This window comes from Zootoca vivipara, chromosome 10 (genome assembly GCF_963506605.1).
Source record: "Zootoca vivipara chromosome 10, rZooViv1.1, whole genome shotgun sequence".
In the NCBI taxonomy this organism is placed as follows: domain Eukaryota; kingdom Metazoa; phylum Chordata; class Lepidosauria; order Squamata; family Lacertidae; genus Zootoca; species Zootoca vivipara.
In genome coordinates this window covers 43,233,351-43,253,579 of record NC_083285.1, presented here as the reverse complement: position 1 = coordinate 43,253,579, position 20,229 = coordinate 43,233,351, and the positions used below count along the sequence as shown (strand labels likewise).

At 45.2% G+C, this 20,229-nt stretch overlaps 1 protein-coding gene across 5 annotated transcripts in view; it reads right to left on the bottom strand.

The window, feature by feature from the left end:
* Positions 1–16,956: 16,956 nt before the first annotated feature.
* The window catches only part of PDGFB (platelet derived growth factor subunit B), a 35,678-nt gene continuing 32,405 nt past the window's right edge, over positions 16,957–20,229 (bottom strand). For all 5 annotated transcript variants that reach the window (XM_035127451.2, XM_035127452.2, XM_035127447.2 and 2 more), the window contains exon 7: positions 16,957–20,033. The gene's annotated coding sequence lies outside the window, so the exon portion shown is untranslated. The remainder of the gene's footprint in view (positions 20,034–20,229) is intronic.

The window sequence follows — 20,229 nt, the reverse complement described above, 5'->3', positions numbered from 1 at the left end:
AAGACCCTGATGTTGGGAAAGATGGAGGGCACAAGGAGAAGGGGACGACAGAGGACGAGATGGTTGGACAGTGTTCTCGAAGCTACGAACATGAGTTTGACCAAACTGCGGGAGGCAGTGGAAGACAGGAGTGCCAGGCGTGCTCTGGTCCATGGGGTCACAAAGAGTCGGACACGACTAAACGACTAAACAACAACAACAACAAAAAATTATACCCTGCCCATCTGGCTGGGTTACTCTAACCACAAGTATTTAGTCTTCTTGTTTTTTACAAGCAGAAGGGCATCCTGATTTTGTAGGAAGACGGAGAAGCAATAAAAGCATGCAGGAATGCATGTGATATGTGTACCACTGGAAGTTGAGCCAGAGATGAGAAGCCCATGGTTTCCTCCAAAGAATCCTGGGAACTGTAGCTCACTCCTCATAGAGCTATGGTTCCAAGCACCCTTAACAAACTATAGTTTGTTATTCCTCCGCAGCTAAGCTCCACTTCCATTGCCCATTCCTTCGTGACTGGGAAATACGCTTCTGCTTCAAACTGTGTATGATGTTAATCATTCGACTTCTCTGCAGCTGTTAGTCAATTGGGAGACAGAAATTAGCACAGTTTTCCCACACATTCATTGATTTCCCGTGAGTGACTGCAGCTCAAGGACAGAAAAAACGAAACATGGGTGTGGGAGAACTACTCATGATTAACATAATGTAGCCTACAGTTTGAGGTTGCATGCTGGGAATTGTAGTTGTGTGGGGGGTAACCCAGAGTTCCCAGGATTCTGTGAGCGCAGGTGGGGGTGGGGCGGATGTGCTTGAAATGTGCTTTTAAATGTATGATGCTTATGCAACCTGAGCCTATGCCACCTGGTACCGTAATGGGGCCAAATCATTCCTCTCCCAGCCTTGGCGGCAAGGCCAGATCTGCACGATTAATATATGCAAATAAATTCACCAGCAGGAGAGGTGACGACTTTGTTTGAAGGGAAAGGCAGTATTGCACTCGCCTCTTCTCTTAACAATGTATTTACCATTTCTTGGAAAAAAATGCATGCATGCACACAGTGGTACAGCAATCCCCAATGGAAATAACAGTGAGGGGGAGGGGAAATAAGAGAAACAGGTTGTCAAGGGGGAAATGGCTAAATCTCTTCAGCTGCTGCTTTCTGTTTCTTGAAGGACAATGGAAAGCACATAATTAGTCTACTGTACAGTTCCCACCCTTTGTAGTTGAGCCAAAGGGGGGGGGAATCTGTGCCAAAATTGAGGAGGGTCAATTCCCATTCCAACCTCTGAGAAAATACTTGGTCCATCATATAGATGCGATTCCTCCAAATTATTTCTTTAGACAATCAGTTAAAATTAATCACAAACACAGAAAACATAGTTGAAATGTGTTCAGAAACTGAAGGGTCTTTGCCAAGTGCCTGAAGTTAAATAGGCATAATTGTCATATTGCTAAATATTTTTTCACAGGATGGCTTTTATGGAGATAATGTGCAAGTTGTCTCTTTCAATGCTCTAAAGTGCTGTACTGCATAAATTTTATTGTTAAAATTACATAATATAATAACATTGTTGTTGTTGTTGTTGTTATAAAAAGGAAATTTATAAACCACTTTCACTCTCTTTCTCGATCTAGAAAACATCTCAAAAATACACAAAACAATTAAAAACAAATATGCATAAAACCATGGTTTAAACAAAAAGATAAAACCAACAACATTTTAAAAACCAACAACTGTTTCACTAGTCTTGGTGAAACAGAAGTGTTTTCAGAAGGCATCTCAAAACAGTTAGTGAAGGCATTCCTAAACATAGGTGCTGCCACACTAAAGGAAGGACTCCTTGCAAAGGCAGAACAAGCTTTGTGTGGCATCTGTAGAAGTTTACGTACACATTTGGCATAATGAAATCATAGAATTGGAGGGAACCCTGGGGATCATCTAGTCCAACCCCCTGCAATGCAGGAATATGCAGCTGCCCCATTCAGGGATCAAACCTGCAACCTTGGCATCCTCAACACCACACACTAACCAACGGAGCCATCCAGGCTGCATCTGTTAAGCAAACTGGCTCCAAGCTGTTAAGGGCTTTATATACCAACAGTAACACTTTGACCTTGGGGCCGTATTAATTCATTTTTAGTTCACTGCATTTGTGTCCCATCTTTTTATCCAAGGTGCTCAAAGGTGATGTACATGGTCCCCCAGCTTTCATTTAATCCCATAACAACCCTGTGAGGTATGTTAGGCTGAGAAGCAAAGTCACCCAGTGTGCTTTGTGGCTCAGTGAGGATTTGAACTCTGGCCTCCCAGCTCTTAGCCTGGCACTGTAACCACTGCACCACACCCTGGCTGGATAGGCAGCTAGTGCAGATCTCTTGAGCAGAGGTGTAATATGCTGACAGACTCTTGATCATCTGTCAGCAATCATGCCGCAGCATCCTGCAATTTCAAGATTGCTCTATGCTGCTCAGAAGGGCAAGGTCCAAACTAGTGGGTTGAAGTTACAAGAAAGGGGATTGCTACACACCAGGAAGAGGTGTTTGACAGTGGAACAGACTCCCTCAGAAGGTGGTGGACTCTCCTTCACCGGGGATTTTAAAACAGAGGTTGGATGGCCACCTGTCAGGGATTCTTTAGCTGCAATTTATGCATTGCAGGGGGCTGGGAAGGCTCTGTGGCTGTCCTGCGTTGAACAGGTGCCAGATGAACTACATCCAGATGAACAGGGCCAGATGAACTACATCCAAGAGTATTAAAAGAACTGGCAGAGGTGATTTCAGAACCACTGGCAATAATCTTTTGAGAATTCCTGGAGAACAGGCGAAGTCCCAGCAGACTGGAGGAGGGCAAATGTTGTCCCTATTTTCAAAAAGGGGGAAAGGGAGGACCCAAACAATTACTGCCCAGTCAGCCTGACATCAATACCAGGAAAGATTCCAGAGCAGATCATTAAGCAAACGGTCTGTGAGCACCTAGAAAGGAACGCTGTGATCACTAAAAGTCAGCATGGGTTTCTGAAAAATAAGTCATGTCAGACTAATCTGATCTCATTTTTTGACAGAATTACAAGCCTGGTAGATGAAGGGAATGCTGTGGATATAGCCTATCTTGATTTCAGCAAGGCCTTTGACAAGGTGCCCCATGATATTCTTATAAAGAAGCTGATAAAATGTGGGCTAGACAATGCTACCATTCAGTGGATTCGTAACTGGCTGACTGACCGAACCCAAAGGGTGCTCATCAATGGCTCCTCTTCATCCTGGAGAGAAGTGACTAGTGGGGTGCCACAGGGGCCCAGTCTTATTCAACATCTTCATCAATGATTTGGATGATGGGCTTGAGGGCATCCTGATCAAGTTTGCAGATGACACCAAATTGGGAGGGGGCTAATACCCCAGAGGACAGAATCACACTTCAGAATGACCTTAACAGATTAGACAACTGGGCCAAAGCAAACAAGATGAATTTTAACAAGGAGAAATGTAAGGTACTACACTTGGGCAAAAAAAATGAAAGGCACAAATACAGGATGGGAGACACCTGGCTTGAGAGCAGTACATGTGAAAAGGATCTAGGAGTCCTGGTAGACCACAAACTTGACATGAGTCAACAGTGTGATGCAGCAGCTAACAAAGCCATTGCAATTCTGGGCTGCATCAATAGGAGTATAGCATCTAGATCAAGGGAAGTAATAGTACCACTGTATTCTGCTCTGGTCAGACCTCACCTGGAGTACTGTGTCCAGTTCTGGGCACCACAGTTCAAGAAGGATACTGACAAGCTGGAACGTGTCCAGAAGAGGGCAACCAAAATGGTCAAAGGCCTGGAAACGATGCCTTATGAGGAACGGCTTAGGGAGCTGGGTATGTTTAGCCTGGAGAAGAGAAGGTTAAGGGGTGATATGATAGCCATGTTCGAATATATAAAAGGATGTCATATAGAGGAGGCAGAAAGGTTGTTTTCTGCTGCTCCAGAGAAGCGGACACAGAGCAATGGATTCAAACTACAAGAAAGAAGATTCCACCTAAACATTAGGAAGAACTTCCTGACAGTAAGAGCTGTTCGGCAGTGGAATTTGCTACCAAGGAGTTTGGTGGAGTCTCCTTCTTTGGAGGTATTTAAGCAGAGGCTTGACAGGCATATGTCAAGAATGCTTTGATGGTGTTTCCTGCTTGGCAGGGGGTTGGACTGGATGGCCCTTGTGGTCTCTTCCAACTCTATGATACTATGATTCTAGGTGGTTGAAGCCAGAATCCTGCAAGACTCTTGTCCAACTCCGTGACTCTTTGAAATTTGGTGTTTTTTTATGGCCCTTTAGATCACAGTTATCTTTTGATCCGTCTCCGCAAGTCTGAGAATCCATCAATCATAGCCTGGGAGCAGCGATGATGAGAACTATGCCAAAATATTCATTACTATGGGAAGCATTGCATAGAAGTTATAATTCACTATTGTTGCTAACGATGCCTCAGGCTTTCCAGTCCAGCATCTGCTTAGGTTAAAATGTTTTTGCCTACGGGCATCAGGTTAATGGGGCACTGGGGAGTCCTGACTTTTCCTCTCCTCCCCCTCACTACACAGAGGTCTTTTTTGTTTTATTTAGTTTTTTCTTCTTGATTAATGGGGAAAAAATTATGGATATGTAAGAGGGAATGAAGGTCTTTCTCTCTCTCCTAAATCAATTAGAAAAACAAACACTTTCCATTATATAGCAAGGAAGCATACTCTTTCCATGTAAATCATGCTTCACCCAACTTTAAAGGGACAGCACACAGACATATATTTTGGAGTGTCACTACACTCTTCCCATCTCTGCCTCTGAACTTGCCTACCCTGTGGGACCGACAGCAGTGCTCATTCACATTCTCACAGTTCATTCGATTTCCTTCTGCTGTGGGTATGTTGGCCATTGAACACATCTGCTGGTGGAGGCTGGTCCATATGGACCAATGGTTTGTCACAGTAAAAGGCAGCTTCCTATGGTCACAGACTATTGCCTTCTTCACTCCAAAGAGCCTAATACACACTCGGAAGAGCCTAGCATCACATGTCAGCGATCGTCATGGGAATCTCCTTAGGTGGATCTAAGTGAGGAAGCAGGAGTGTGTATGTGCAATGTGGGACTCCCCTCCTTGTCACTTCACTCAGCAGATTTTATTTTTATTTTTTTGCAACTCCACAATAGTATGATGATTTATTATGAAATATTGTTGTGTTTAATTTATACAGCAGGAAGGAGGAGTGTGTACCCAAAACACCTGGAGCAAAATACCATTTTATCCAGTCTTATTAGAGCCAAAGCATATATCTTGTTAATTCTAGTTCCATGGGACTTTTGCCTTGCTGGCAGGGACAGACACCTTGATGTCTCAATTTTCACTGGCGCCCTGTGCCAATCCAAAATCTGGCACGCCTCCCCTTGGACATAATGGTGGCACCTGCTGCAGCACCCCAGAAGCTCCTTGCCTGGTGTGACCACACCAGTTGCACTCCCCTAGAGCCGCTTCTGTTGCTAACAAATAAGATTGCCGCCTCAGACCAAGGGATCTTATCAACTCCAGTAGTCTCTCTTTCAATCAGTGATGACTTTTTAGGGTCTTCTCTTCTACAGAGGCCTTTCCAGCTTAGCTATTTTAACTGGAGAGCCAAGAGATTGAACCTGAGACCTGATACACACCCGGTACATGGCCTTGGTAGGAACATCCTTTGAGCCCAAGGCAATGCTCTGGTGATGGCTCCTGAGCATAGGGAGGGAGCTCAGATATATTCCTCTCCATTCGAGCACGGTTGCCTCCATACCAACGACAAACTTAGCTGGTCTCTAAGGTGCTAAGGGACACGGGTGGCACTGTGGATTAAACCACAGAGCCTAGGGCTTGCCGATCAGAAGATCGGTGGTCGCGATGGGGTGAGCTCCCGACTGGACCTAATGGTCAGGGGTCCATTTACCTTTTAAGGTGCTATTGGAAAGATTTTTTTATTTTGTTTCGACTCTGGCAGACCAACACGGCTACCTACCTACCTACCTGTAACTCCATAATAATTGTTTTGGCTCCTGGTAATGATGCATTGAGGCTCAATCACATGAAAGAGCCTATATATACCCATTTTACCTGAGGATGGGTGATCATATATAGCAAAAGGGCTTTAATGGTTCCTAATGGCCTATGGTCTAAAAAACTACAGAGCCTAGGGCTTGCCGATCAGAAGGTCGGTGGTTCGAATCCCTGAGACAGGGTGAGCTCCCGTTGCTCGGTCCCTGCTCCTGCCAACCTAGCAGTTCAAAAGCACATCAAAGTGCAAGTAGATAAATAGGTACTGCTCCGGCGGGAAGGTAAACGGCATTTCCGTGTGCTGCTCTGGTTCGCCAAAAGCAGCTTAGTCATGCTGGCCACATGACCCAGAAGCTGTACGCCGGCTCCCTCGGCCAATAAAGCGAGATGAGCACAGCAACCCCAGAGTCGTGACTAGCCATAACAGTCAGGGGTTCCTTTACCTTTAAATGACATGTAAATCTCTCTACTTTTCGGAATGTGACACCATTAGAATAGGGGGAGGGGCAGAGAGACAGCTGGAAGCCTTTGCAGTCTGAACTTGGGCACAGATGGGGCAGAGAAGGGAAAGCTTTTAGCTGGAGTTAGCAAAAACCAAACTATCCTTGGGGTGCAGATACTCAATTTTGGAATCCATGGCAGCATTAGTGGTTGTTTGTTTGGCCCCAAAGCACACTGCTTGTATACTTGTAAATAAACAAATATGGCAAATTCCAGAGGGATGCCAACCGTGTAAGTCTGTTGCATGAAAAATTAACTGCAACTTTATTGCATAAACTTTTGTGGACTAGAGTCCACTGCATTAGAAGTCTTGAAGCTTGAAGTAACATGAGAAACAGCCCCGAGGTTCTCAGGCATTTACATTCTCGGTCAGGCCCCGGATTCCATATAGTGTTTGAACAGATGGACTACGCTGGATGGAATTTACTCTACTGTATCGTATTGACAGTATTGGGTGGAATGTTGTCTGGCCCAAAGTAGCATGTCTAATCTAATGTATGGAAAGATGTGTGGATTCATTTAGCACAATGTCTTGAAGGTGGCTGCTGCTGAATTGTAAGGTGCAAAGTTGTCAGAAGCTTTTTATACATTGCATTGCCCAAGTGAGAGTTCGATTCGCCCTTTTGAAACTGAACAGCAGCCAGGTGTAGAAAGAAGAAGACATATGCAGTAGTGTTCGTTGTGAATGTCGCAAAGGCATTCAAATAAATACATACCGGTAGGAAGCTGTGCTATATGGTTCAACTAGTTCAGTGCTGTCTACACTGCTGCTCTTCAAATGATAGATTGTGGCTCAGTACTGTTGATTTATATGCTGCCCATCTGACTGGGTTGCCCCAGCCACTCTGAGCGGCTGCGTTCTTGGTAGGGGCCAACCCCCAGGTACACCCCTGGTCTTTTTGCCTGGAGATGGAAGGAATGGAAGCTGTGACCTTTTGCATGCGTAGCCATCTCTTCCCAAATGGACTAGTTTTTCTGCAATAAGCCCAGAAGTGGTGATTAGGAACAGGCTAGGCTCCAATGCCCCCTCTGCTTATTGTGCCCCCTGTCCCATCCATTGTTTTTACATCAGCTTAAGTCCATCTGAGTTCAATGGAGTTTACTCCCAAGAGTATGCATAGGACTGCAGCCTTAAATGAGAATGTAAGAAGAGTCTTCTGAATCAGGCCAATGGCCCATCTAGTCCAGCATCCTGTTCTCACAGTGGCCAACCAGATGCCAATAGGAATCCTGCAAGCACTAGAGCTCTCTTTCTGCAGTTTCCACAACTGGTATCCACAAGCATTACTGCCTCCAACCATGGAGGCAGAGCTTAACCATTGTGTCTTCTAGCCACTATCCACAACAGACAGCACTGGGAGAATAATTTTGTTGTTTAATTAAACTGGTTCTAACTTTTGCATGCTTTCAAAAGCTAAAGTGTTCCTCAGCCTTTGCATGAGACGTACAATGCACGGAATCTACTCGCGCAGATTTATGTGTGACATTATTCTCAATCTGACTGTTTCTGTTTACTGCATTTGTTATTTCCAGAAACCAAGTAAACATAATGCTAAAGAAATGCATAAAAGTCTCTACATAAGGAATCCCAGAAGAATGGCGTGACTTAAAGGAGGCGATCTGGCAAAGCCAGAGGAAGAATCTACAGAAAGGTTTTTCACATGTGTTTGTTTGCTTGTGGTGCTACCAGGGTAAATTGGCCACATCCCAGTTTTTTAGAGCCGCCTGGTCAAACATTGGTGTCATTCTGAATTGTCTTTTCTTTCTTTTTTATGCAGCTGCAGCTGTAAAAATGGATTAGGAATACTCCTGCATAGTCCAGCACTGGAAGCTGCAGATGCTTCTGCCAGTCAGGGTGGAGTTGCAAGGGTGGAATTAGCAGGCTGGGTGGGATATCAGGCATGGTGAATTTTCCCTAGGAAGGTCTGCATCTTCCCACTCACCTCCAGAAGCCTTGAGTCTGTTTGCCTTTCGTTCTGACAAGCATTCCCAAAACCACAGCAGGCACTTGAAATTAAATAGCTGACTGTCAAAGCCATAAACCTTTGTGCTGCCAGCTACCTGCATTTAATTGCTTCCAAACTGTTTGTTTAACTGTCTTGAGATCTTTTCCAGCAGAATGTTTACAGGAGGGCAGGCTGCTCCCTCTAGGGTTGCCAGACACCCACATATGGCCTGCTCCAGGTTACCTAGAGCCCACCATAAGCTTTGTCTTGGACCTGCAGTGCCCAGAATTAAATCACTGTACAATGCCACATTGTACAGTGATTTAATTCTGGGCACTACAGGGACCCAGGTGGCACTGTGGGCTAAACCACTGAGCCTAGGGCTTGCTGATCAGAAGGTCGGCGGTTCGAATCCCTGTGACGGGGTGAGCTCCCGTTGCTTGGTCCCAGCTCCTGCCAACCTAGCAGTTCGAAAGCACATCAAAATGCAAGTAGATAAATAGGAACCGCTATAGCGGGAAGGTAAACGGCGTTTCCATGTGCTGCTCTGGTTTGCCAGAAGCAGCTTTGTCATGCTGGCCACATGACCTGGAAGCTATATGCCGGCTCCCTTGGCCAATAATGCGAGATGAGCGCGCAACCCCAGAGTCGGTCACGACTGGACCTAATGGTCAGGGGTCCCTTTACCTTTACCTTTACCTTTACAATGCCACATTGCCCAATGCAATGGGATATCAAATCCAAAGAAATCTCCCTTCCCCACCAGGTCTATGATTATTTTTTTAAACTGTGGACTCTACCAGCCTGTAAGCCTTAATTTTATAGAGTTTTGGGAGAAACCCATGCAAATCAGATCACAGCTGTCTCCGTTGACATAACACATAGAATCATAGAATTGTAGAGTTGGAAAGGACCACAAGGGGCTTCTAGTCTAGCCCCCTAGCAATGCGGGAATATTTTGCCCAATGTGGGGCTCTATTGCTTGGGAGGAGAACAGTACCCTTGCTAGGAGATGGAAAGGGCTCTTCCGCTGCCGCCACTGCAGCTCCTCCTGCACCTCTGCAGCTTGCCTCTCTCCACCTCTTCTCAGGCCAGCAGGAAGAGGCGGGAGAAGGAGCTGCATCAGTGCAGTGGTCAGTTCAGATCACACCTGCACACCTCAGGCTCATGTGCAGCACCTGTAATGTTGGCGGCAGCACATGCATGGCCACCAGGTGCTATATATTGGCTGTCTGCATTGCCAGTGCCCAGGACCACCTTAACTGTACAGGTAGAGTAGGCAGCTGCCTTTGGTGGCAGAATTGAAGGGACACACTGTCCTGCCAGCCAGGAAGTAATACTCGAGTCCCTGCTGTTGAACTGCTTCTAGGATGGTCAGCTCTGCACACAAACCAAACTTGTGAGAGCTTGGAGACCTGGATTTTGAACCTCCCCGGTCCTCGTCTGATGTTCTCTGACAACTACACCCAGGGTTCCCAAGCTGTGGTCCGCAGACCCCCAGCACTCCACGAGATTCATTCAGTAGCCTGTGGTATGCCCACACTAAATATTCAGATTGTATTTTTTAATTGCTTCCTTTAGTTCTTCTATTTCATTTTACTGAATTCCGTGGAATGCAATAGAAGAAATAAAAGAAGCAATATAAATACAATTTTTTAAAAAATCTGGCATCAAGCACAGCACATTACAGTGGCTCCAATGGGCAGGAAAATCATTAAGTAGTCTGCCGGGAGCCTCCACAATTTTCAAGTGGTCCATGGAGAAAGAGGTTTCGGAACTGCTGCATTATAATAGTTTTTTTGGGGGGAGGGTGATGGGGAGAGGAAGCACAGATGAGGGGGAAGAGTTTAGCTCCCTTTTCCCCAGCTGTGCATGTGATGCTTTAAAATTCCCCCCTCCCAGCCCAGCCCCTGTTTTGCAGTGGTCCAAGGGGTGTCCCGATCCATTCCTAGCACAGAGCTCTGCTGCTCTCTCAGCTCACTTGGCCCCAATACAGTACACAATTTTAAAACCAGGACATATTTGCAGCTGTTCGCTCCTTATCCTCACACAACCCAATGGCAAATTTGATTGCCTTCTTGAGCACTGCCCCAATCTTCCCATGACTAAGTGGACATAGCTTATGGCCTCAACGTTTCCCTTCTTTTAAAGAACTGTCTATGGTCATCAGCAATCTTCAGATTTCACATTTCAGGGTAGAAACTAATCCATCCTCTAGACTAGAATGTGGAGTGGGGTGAAACCCACTCACTCAGTGAAAAGTGAAGCTCCGGCAGCTGGCCTGTACTTTATTGCCAAACAGCTGGCAAACTACTTTAACACATCTAGGGTAGCATAGCAGCTGAGCTATGAATCCCAGAGCCCTTGTTCAAATCTCACCTCTGCCTTGAATTGACCTACGTTGAAGTGACCTACGTTGAAGGGTTGTTTGATTCCAGATAGATAGATAGATAGATAGATAGATAGATAGATAGATGATAGATAGATAGATAGATAGATAGATAGATAGATAGATAGATAGATAGATATGGATAGTATTTTTATATTGTGAACCACCCTGAGATCATTTGATGAAGAGCGGTATATAAATTTAATAAACAGAAGAAGAATAACAAAATAATAAAGTGTGTGTGTGTGTGTGTGTGTGTGTGTGTGTGTGTAGGCCTCTTCTCCACCCAAAGACCTTCAAAAGTGGCTTATGAAGTAAAAGATGACCACAACATTAAAACATGAAATATAAATTAACGCCACACAAAGTAGCCACAGCAGAAGAGAACAGAGGTGCCCTCATTCCATGTACAAAAGCCAGCTTACGTGGGAGCTGAATATTTCTTCAACACGGGCAATGAGATTGTGTCCTCCACTACATTTTAGGGCAGCAGACTAGCTTTGGGTCACAGGGCATGGCAGGCTCTGTCCTCCAACAGCTCACTGCTACTCCCAGCATTCATCGCCAGAATGGACTGCCTCACTCTGCCTAGCAATAGGGTTAGCAGCCACCCTAGTGCTGCAGAGGTGAGAAATTCTGCATGTGCTGAAATTCCAAAATCTCCTACCCAACTGTTCAGGCACCTAAGCTCTGTCCTCCATTACATCTGGTCACGCAAAGAGATACATCATGCTTTGCTCCGCAGTGAGTTTGGATAACCTTTCTGGTTGCAAACCTAGACAGCATCTTAAAAAGCAGAGACATCACCTTGCCGACAAAGGTCCGTATAGTTAAAGCTATGGTTTTCCCAGTAGTGATGTATGGAAGTGAGAGCTGGACCATAAAGAAGGCTGATCGCCGAAGAATTGATGCTTTTTAATTATGGTGCTGGAGGAGACTCTTGAGAGTCCCATGGACTGCAAGAAGATCAAACCTATCCATTCTGAAGGAAATCAGCCCTGAGTGCTCACTGGAAGGACAGGTCGTGAAGCTGAGGCTCCAATACTTTGGCCACCTCATGAGAAGAGAAGACTCCCTGGAAAAGACCCTGATGTTGGGAAAGATGGAGGGCACTAGGAGAAGGGGACGACAGAGGACGAGATGGTTGGACAGTGTTCTCGAAGCTACGAACATGAGTCTGACCAAACTGCGGGAGGCAGTGGAAGACAGGAGTGCCTGGCGTGCTCTGGTCCCTGGGGTCACGAAGAGTTGGACACGACTAAACAACAACAACGAAGTCCATTGCCTTCACCTATTTGCTTCTGAGAGACTCTCAAAGACAGGATGGTTAAGGAGAGCAATGCGGTGCAGCTCCAGGCAGTATTGCAAGCTCACTGACAAAGCACTGCATTCAGGTGTATATTCATTATGATTTAAACAGTTATTCCTGATGTTCTGTGGGTTATTTTGCCAAGGGTGGCTTTAGCAACTGGGCTCCTCCCTACCAGGAATGCATGAGATGTCAGGACATTAAATTCCTTTGATATGAGGGGCAGAAGCAAAAATAGCAGCGATTGTGGCCTGATGATATCCATCCCATTAGCTCCAATGGCTGCTGGCAGATTTCATCAGTGTTCTCTCCGCCACAGAGACTGTTGATATGACTGACTGGGAAAACAAAATATTGGTAGACTTTGCAGAATGGAAAACCCAGCCCTGTGTATTCCCTTGCTAGCTAGCTGGAATTAAGCTGTAATAAGAATAACATAGCAGGTGTGTGTATTTGTGCTTCTTCTACATGCTCAAAGTGCTTCTAACAGTCATCCCTCCCTCCCCAATAATCTTTACAACAACCCTCTTAAATATGCCCGATGAAGATAAGGGTTGCCTAAGGCAGGGGACCTGGTTTTGTTGTTGTTGAGGGTTGCATTGTTGGGAGGTTGTTGGGAGGCGACATGGGCAGGCAAAGCTCTTGCACGCTGCAGGGCTGTCCAGCTCCAACAGCCCGAGATCCTCCCATTCCTCCTCTGGATCTGTCCATCCCTCCCATAACATCTCCACAAGACTTATGGCAGCTGGAAGACATGTTCTATGGAAGACAGGACATTGCACAAGAATGGCATGCTCGCCTTTAACAATTGTTTATGTTTTAAAAAATGTGGATTTATGTCATCCATGCACCATTTCCTAGAACTCTCTTGCTGGGCATTTGAATTGCTGGTACGTAGAAGCACAGAGTTACATAGTTGTTGTTTTTAATTTAACTTTATTTTTAGTTTGATGGGTACACACATCTTTAAAAAGAAAGAAACAAAAATACACAACAGATCCAACGGCAGCTCATGGTATTTGGTCAGGTGGGGAAGCCTTTGCCCCTCAAAATGTTTCTGAACCAAAGTTCCCATCAGCCCCACAACATCTGAAGAGCCAAACATTCCTTAGATGGTGGCAGGTGAATGAACTACTTGTAAATTATGCTTAACGTTACCAGGGATTGGCAGGGGAACTGTGAATGCAACCCGTGCTATTTTTCTAGAAAAGGAGGTGCCAGAACTCACCATGAACACCTCCCTCGTTCTCTTAAAATGGCGCCCACCTGAGAGATGCCAGAACTGAGTTCAGGTGAGTTCCAGCTGGAAAAACAACAACCCTGGGTGCTACTTATATTTATTTCATTTGTTTAGTAATTAATAATGTTTTTATGTGAAATTTTTATTGCATTTCTGTATCTGATTTTTATTTGTACTGTTTTCTTTTTAAAAAATGTTTAAGAGTACATTTGGTTTTCCTGTTAATTATGCTGCTTTATACGTGGTTCATTATTGTCTCTGATTCTTATTTGTAAAGTTTTAGTTTGATATTCTGCAATCTTCTCTTTGCTTGTTGGAAATGCAAAGGGGTAAAGAAATGATTTAAATTGCATTACAATAAACGGATAGTTGGTCCTTTAATTGGGAGAAAAGGAGATTCCGGCAACTACTGGTTAAATAGGCAAGTTGCAGAAGACATTGTTTATATCCACCCATGTCCTAACTGCATTGTGGCATTGGCTGGCATGCAGGTGCCAGTGTGTGCAACCACTTCCCTTACTCATAGGAAGGAAAACAACATGCCCTTCTGAACTCTGAGCTGCAGCCGTCTAGACAATGACTAAGGGAGGAATACATTCGCGTTTGCAAGGCTTTGAAGGGTGTAAAGAGCGAAGGGGGAGAGGAATTTTTGGAACGGTACGAAGTGCATTAAAATTAAGGGCAAGATGAAAAAGTTGTCCTCTGGGAATGCTAGACCGAGATCTGAGATGAGAAAGAATTTGCCAGCAGTGACATTTTTGATTAGACTGAGAAATCCCCATGACTTACCGTCATTTAAGTGTTTTTCAAAGTGCGTTCCAGGTAATCCTGTGGTTCCTTGCAAATTTATCAGGGGTTCCTAGATTAAATGCTTTGGGACAGGAGACAAATTTCCCTAAAATACAATATGCACATCCGTGACTGGTGTTCCTCTTTGGCACACACTTGGTGTGTTTTAGGGCAGACACATTTTGTGAAGGTTGTAGTGAAGCTCCTTGCGGCAGTGCCCTGGTGAATGGAATTTGCTCCCCAAAGCATGACCCAGAATCCTTTGCAATGTGAGAGTGTTCCATAGCATACAGTTGTCATTTAAGTCACAATCACTTAAGTCAAGGTTGGAAAGAAGGCAAATTGGGATTTACTGGCAAGTCTTTTGGGTGATTTGCATTAGATTAGGAAGGGTTCCCAATTCCCACTTGTTTAATAATAACAACATGGCGTTCCTCACATACATTAGGGCCTAGGCTGTTGAAATGAAGAAAACTAACCAGGTGTGGACTTCTGTGAGATAGACCTGTGGGCTCAGTTCACTTCTACAACTGAAAACATATTCCTAGGCTCAGGCTAACCTTGATGGTTATGTTCTTTCTTCCTCTGCTGTTGAAGGCAGTGTGTTTCTGAATAACAATTGCTAGAAATTGTAAGAGAGGAGAGTGGTGTTGCACTCATGATCATAGAATTATAGAGTTGGAAGGGACCATAAGAGTCAACTAGCCGAACCCGCTGCAATGCAAGAGTCGTTTAGTCGTGTCCGACTCTTCGTTGACCCCATGGACCATAGCACGCCAGGCACTCCTGTCTTCCACTGTCTCCCGCAGTTTGGTCAAACTCATGTTCGTAGCTTCGAGAACACTGTCTAACCATCTCGTCCTCTGTCGTCCCCTTCTCCTTGTGCCCTCCATCTTTCCCAACATCAGGGTCTTTTCCGGGGAGCCTTCTCTTCTCATGAGGTGGCCAAAGTATTGGGGCCTCAGCTTTCACGATATGTCCTTCCAGTGAGCAGATCATGAAGATGAGGCTCCAATACTTTGTCCACCTCATGAGAAGAGAAGACTCCCTGGAAAAGGCCCTGATGTTGGGAAAGATGGAGGGCACAAGGAGAAGGGGACGACAGAGGACGAGATGGTTAGACAGTGTTCTCGAAGCTACGAACATGAGTTTGACCAAACTGCGGGAGACAGTGGAAGACAGGAGTGCCTGGCGTGCTATGGTCCATGGGGTCACGAAGAGTCGGACACGACTAAATGACTAAACAACAACAACAATGGTTTGCCTTAGCATTGAGTCCAAACCTTAGTTTATCTGCTTCAAGCAAACCACAAGCAGTTAGGCAAGAACATGCTGCATGCTGCAGCAATGGTTTGTTCTTAGCTTACTTCATTTGGTCTGTCGAGGGGAGACCATTCATGAGCCCAGGTTTGGATGTAACATGAAACCCAACCATAGCCTAGCTCTGGGTAGGGTGGCAATAGGACAAGGACAGCGGAGGGAAGCTAAGTGGCTGTGATCTTTATTGTGAGTACAGTGGTACCTCGGGTTACAAAACCTTCAGGTTACAGACTCCGCTAACCCAGCAATAGTACTTCGGGTTAAGAACTTTGCTTCAGGATGAGAACAGAAACCGTGCTCCGGTGGCGCGGCGGAAGCAGGAGGCCCCATTAGCTTCAGTGGTGCTTCAGGTTAAGAACAGTTTCAGGTTAAGAACGGACCTCTGGAACGAATTAAGTTCTTAACCAGAGGTACCACTGTACCCACACACTACTCACACTTAGCCATGGTTTGGTTTATTGTGAACTGAGCGTTTATGTGCTTTGAAACCACTACCGTATTAACGCCATGTGGTCCTTACAAAGTGGGAAGATCATTGTTATTACATCCCTTTTATGGACGTGGCACTGAGACTGTGCGTTTAACAACAGAGCTTGAGATTTACCTCCCTGCCTACTAATAACAAGGCTGAGACGTTGCCTGCTGGGCTGTACCAGCTTTAACAATATACCAGGCCCTGAACACTCAAGAGCAAATTGCCATTCCACCCACCACAATAGGATGTTGTTGCCTTTGCTCATGAAACCTTTGGGGCACACAGCAAACAGTGAGTCATCCCAGTTATAAGCGGAGTGACTCATCTTGTCTGAGCAAAGCTTGTCTACATTCAGCTGTGCGATGTACCTGTTTTAAATAGGGCAATGCTTAAGTTCTCATAATGCATCTAGAATTTGGGTTTTATATAACATTACTAGCTATAACCATGTCTTACATGAGATCAGTAACCATATCTGTCTGGTACAATATTATCCGGCATTTCTGCTCTCAGAATGTTGTTGGGAAATCCCTGCATTTGTGATTACATTGGGGGAATGGGTGAGAATAAATACAGGCAAATTTATTACGTCTGGATTTATGACCTCTAAAACGTGGTTTCTTCTTCCAGGTTGTAGAGTCGGCCTTTTGGAAACTCCTCTCCCCACCCCTGTCAGATTCCCGCCACCCTGCTTTTAGCCGCTTTAAAACAAATGAGACACAAAACCGCAGAATTTTTGAATTTAACGTTTTTTTTAAAACAACTTTAAATACAGTACTGAGTATAAATTAATTTTTACATAAAATGGGTGTGGAGAGAGAGAGACCTTGCCCTCCTTACAAATGAAAAAGATGCAGGAAAACAAATGGTCTTTTAAAGACAACGAGAAGAAAGATTGAATAGCAAGTGTTCTTTAATGTCAGAGAGCAAGCTTTGGGTATAAGGCGGGTAGGCAGGCAGGAAATCTGTGTTGTTTCCATCAGCCTTTTTTTTTTTTTTTTTAAATCCTGCTACTGGCCTCCTCCATGAAACTATATTGAAAGAGCACAGCTGTTGCTGTGAGCTTAGTTCTTTTATTTGCCAGTAGTACCTGACCATACTGCCAGCTGTCTGTTTGCCAGTTTTGCAAGGTTTGATCAGCCCATAGTCTTGGTTTGCAAGGAGAAAAGTGGGCCAACCCATTACAACAGACCAGGGAAGTGAAAACCCAAGGCCCTCCAGATGGTTTTGGCCTACAACTCCTAGGTTCCCTAACCACTGGCCATGTTGGCTGAACTGGTGGGAACTGGAGTGCCAAACATTGCCTGGAAGGTGGCAAAGTTTCCCATTCCAGCATTAGGCAGTACAGGAACCTGCCTCTGGCACCTGAATCCAAGTACTGTACTCCATACAAATGCAATTCAAGGGGGAAACAGTCCCCCACCCCCTTGGACCCTTTGGATAACAGGATCTGAGGTATGGGGGCAATGGTGTGAGCCACAAGTTTTCTCTCTCCTCCCTCCCCCCACCTCCCACAACTGAAGAGAGTGTAAGTACTAGACCTAGTTTGTCCCATGAGCCTGCAGTCAGTGTGCCTACCGTCCTACCAGTCTCCTGGTTTGTAGCCTTTTCCTCTTGTTCCATACAAATGAATGGAGCAAAACAGATTAAGCCAGTCTTGCAGGAAAAGGAGGAAAACCTGGGTTTTCAATCCAACCTGGCCATCAGGCAAATGTTGCGCTTCACATGCTTCCTATAAAAGTGACTCCAGGGACAGGTTATTCCTTCTCTTTCCTTGCACCAAACATTTGCACAGATACATCTTTTAAGTAGAGTTTTGTGATGTGTCTGTCTCTTTCTTACAAACACATGACTGCCACGCTTCAACTCTTCATCTGGTCTACCTGAGACATGGCAGGAAATCTTTCCAAGCATTAAGGTCTATCCAAGGTGCCTTTTGCTGGGCTTTAATCTAGCACAAAGACCAGAGAAATAGCAGAGGCAGAGAGCAAGGGAGAAGTAGTGACTTGCCTTGCTAAATTTTATTCAAACTCTATCCCAGCCTTTGCCAACTTGATGCCCTCCAGACGGGGCTGATGGGAGTTGTAGTCCAAAACATCTGGAGGGCACCAGGTTGGCAAAGGCAGCTCTACCCATTTCCCCACTCATTAGGTGTGTGTGTGTTTTTGCCCGTCTTCTTTTGCAAGAGAATAGAGACTGAAAGAGGTAGGTGGAAAGTAGAAGTTCTGAAGTCTTGTCCATGCAATCCTTCTATACGCTTTCCTCCAACACTTTAAAGATAAACAGGTGAGTGATCCTTTCTCTGACTCAGGTAAAGTGAACGTCTTTCCTTCTTATTTTACCTCCCCATAATAGGCCCCTGCAAGATAGGCCATTCTCTCTCACTCTCTCACACAAAACCTTCAGCAGTTATTATTCTTTGGTGATCTGGAATGGCTTGTGAACCTTTAAAGAGATAACCGTTCCCAGCTTTGAAGAGACAAAATATAGGACAGCTGAGAAAAACAGAGATTAAAAATAGCCAGTGGTTAAAGAGGGCCAGTTATCTCTGTTCAGCTTCTTTGCCTCCCCCGCATACATTGGATGCTACTGACTGGCTCCTTGTCCAGGGACTCTGGTTGGGCAGCACTGGGAACAGAGGGTGAGGTGCAAAGCACCACTTGGCACACAGGCGCAACTACTCGGTGCATCGTGCGATCTTTTATGGCTGTTACAAGGCTTGGCGCAGCTCTGTTTTCATCCAATCAGATGATCTTCACCTGAGGTTATTAAGATGAGTTAGCATCTGCATATTCACTGCTGTATCATAGGAGGGATGGTAATAACACTGCCTTGGAAATAAAGTTGCACACAAGGGACCTGTGATATGGGCTGGGCTGGTGATAATCACAGAGTCATTCTGCTCAACCCGCTGCTGCTTGACCCCCGATGAGCACCAGCTCTCCAAGATCCCAAGCAAAGGTCTCTTTCTCGGTCTACACTGCTGCTTGAGATCTCTTAAACAGAGGTGGCATTGATTGTCATTCAAAGAACATGCTCTAATACGGCTATTATGACTAACCCACCCACCCCATCCCATTAAAATATAAAGCCTCTCTCATGGAAACGGTTGGGTTGGGGTTCCAGTTTATCCAGTGGTGGTAATCCTCACTTTACTGAATGCAAATCCATTAAGAAAACCTCATAGCGAGTCATTAAAAAGGGGGGGGGGTTTCAAATTCCAGCTGCAATAGGAGAGTAGCCACAGGATAAATCAAGCCCTCCATAATCATGTGCAAAGAAGGCCTCTTTAACCCAAGCAGCTCCCTGGATGGGTGCGGGGGGACCAGTAGTTCCCTACAGTACGGCTGCTCCTTTCCTGTTCACTGTCCCTCCCCACCCCCAGCTGGCAGCAGAAAGCGCAGTTGGACAAATGAATTTTGCTTTCATTGTTTCTATTCCCAGAGCATGGCATGTTTTAGTGGTTTTTAAAAATAAAACATATATATATATATATATATATATACACACACACACATACACACACACATTAAAGATATCTAGTCAGACATCACGATAAAAGTCCTTAGTGCATTTGCTGTCACTGGTTGCCACTCTGACTGCCTTGACTTGCATCTGTTGCGCTGTAAGCTGCCTGAGCCCAGCTAACAGTCTGGATGGGAGCAAGGAGGAAGAAAGAGGGTGGTGGTGGTGGTGGGGAAATCAAGCCTCCTCCTTCAAAAGGAGATCGGGGCCACAAGTCTTTGCTCCAGCAGGCAGTATACTGTCCATCCAAATGGCTGTGTTTTCTTTCTTCCGTTTATTTCCCACCCCGGTTTCTTCCTTTGGGGAGAATGCTGAAATGCAATTAGGTGAGAAGTCGAAGGGTAAACTTTGGTGGGAGGACGTCCAGCGAGCAAGGGATCAGGAAGCACCATTGGCCGTCCAAAAGTAGCATTGAGGCGGATGGACGGAGAGAAACTCTGAGGGCCCCATGGGGGCAATACAGCAAATATATTAAATAATAAACCTGGAAGAAAAGCAAATGGGAAAAGTAGGTTAGGAGTCCATCGTGTGTTCAGTTCACCCTAGTTATTCTTTATGATGATGTGCTATGCCCTGCCTACAAGAAGGTTCATAGCTGACAAACATACTTATCATCCAGTTTGCTAACTTTAGTCTCAATCTTAAGTTCTGGTTTCTATAGAATTTGGGTTTTTTGCTTT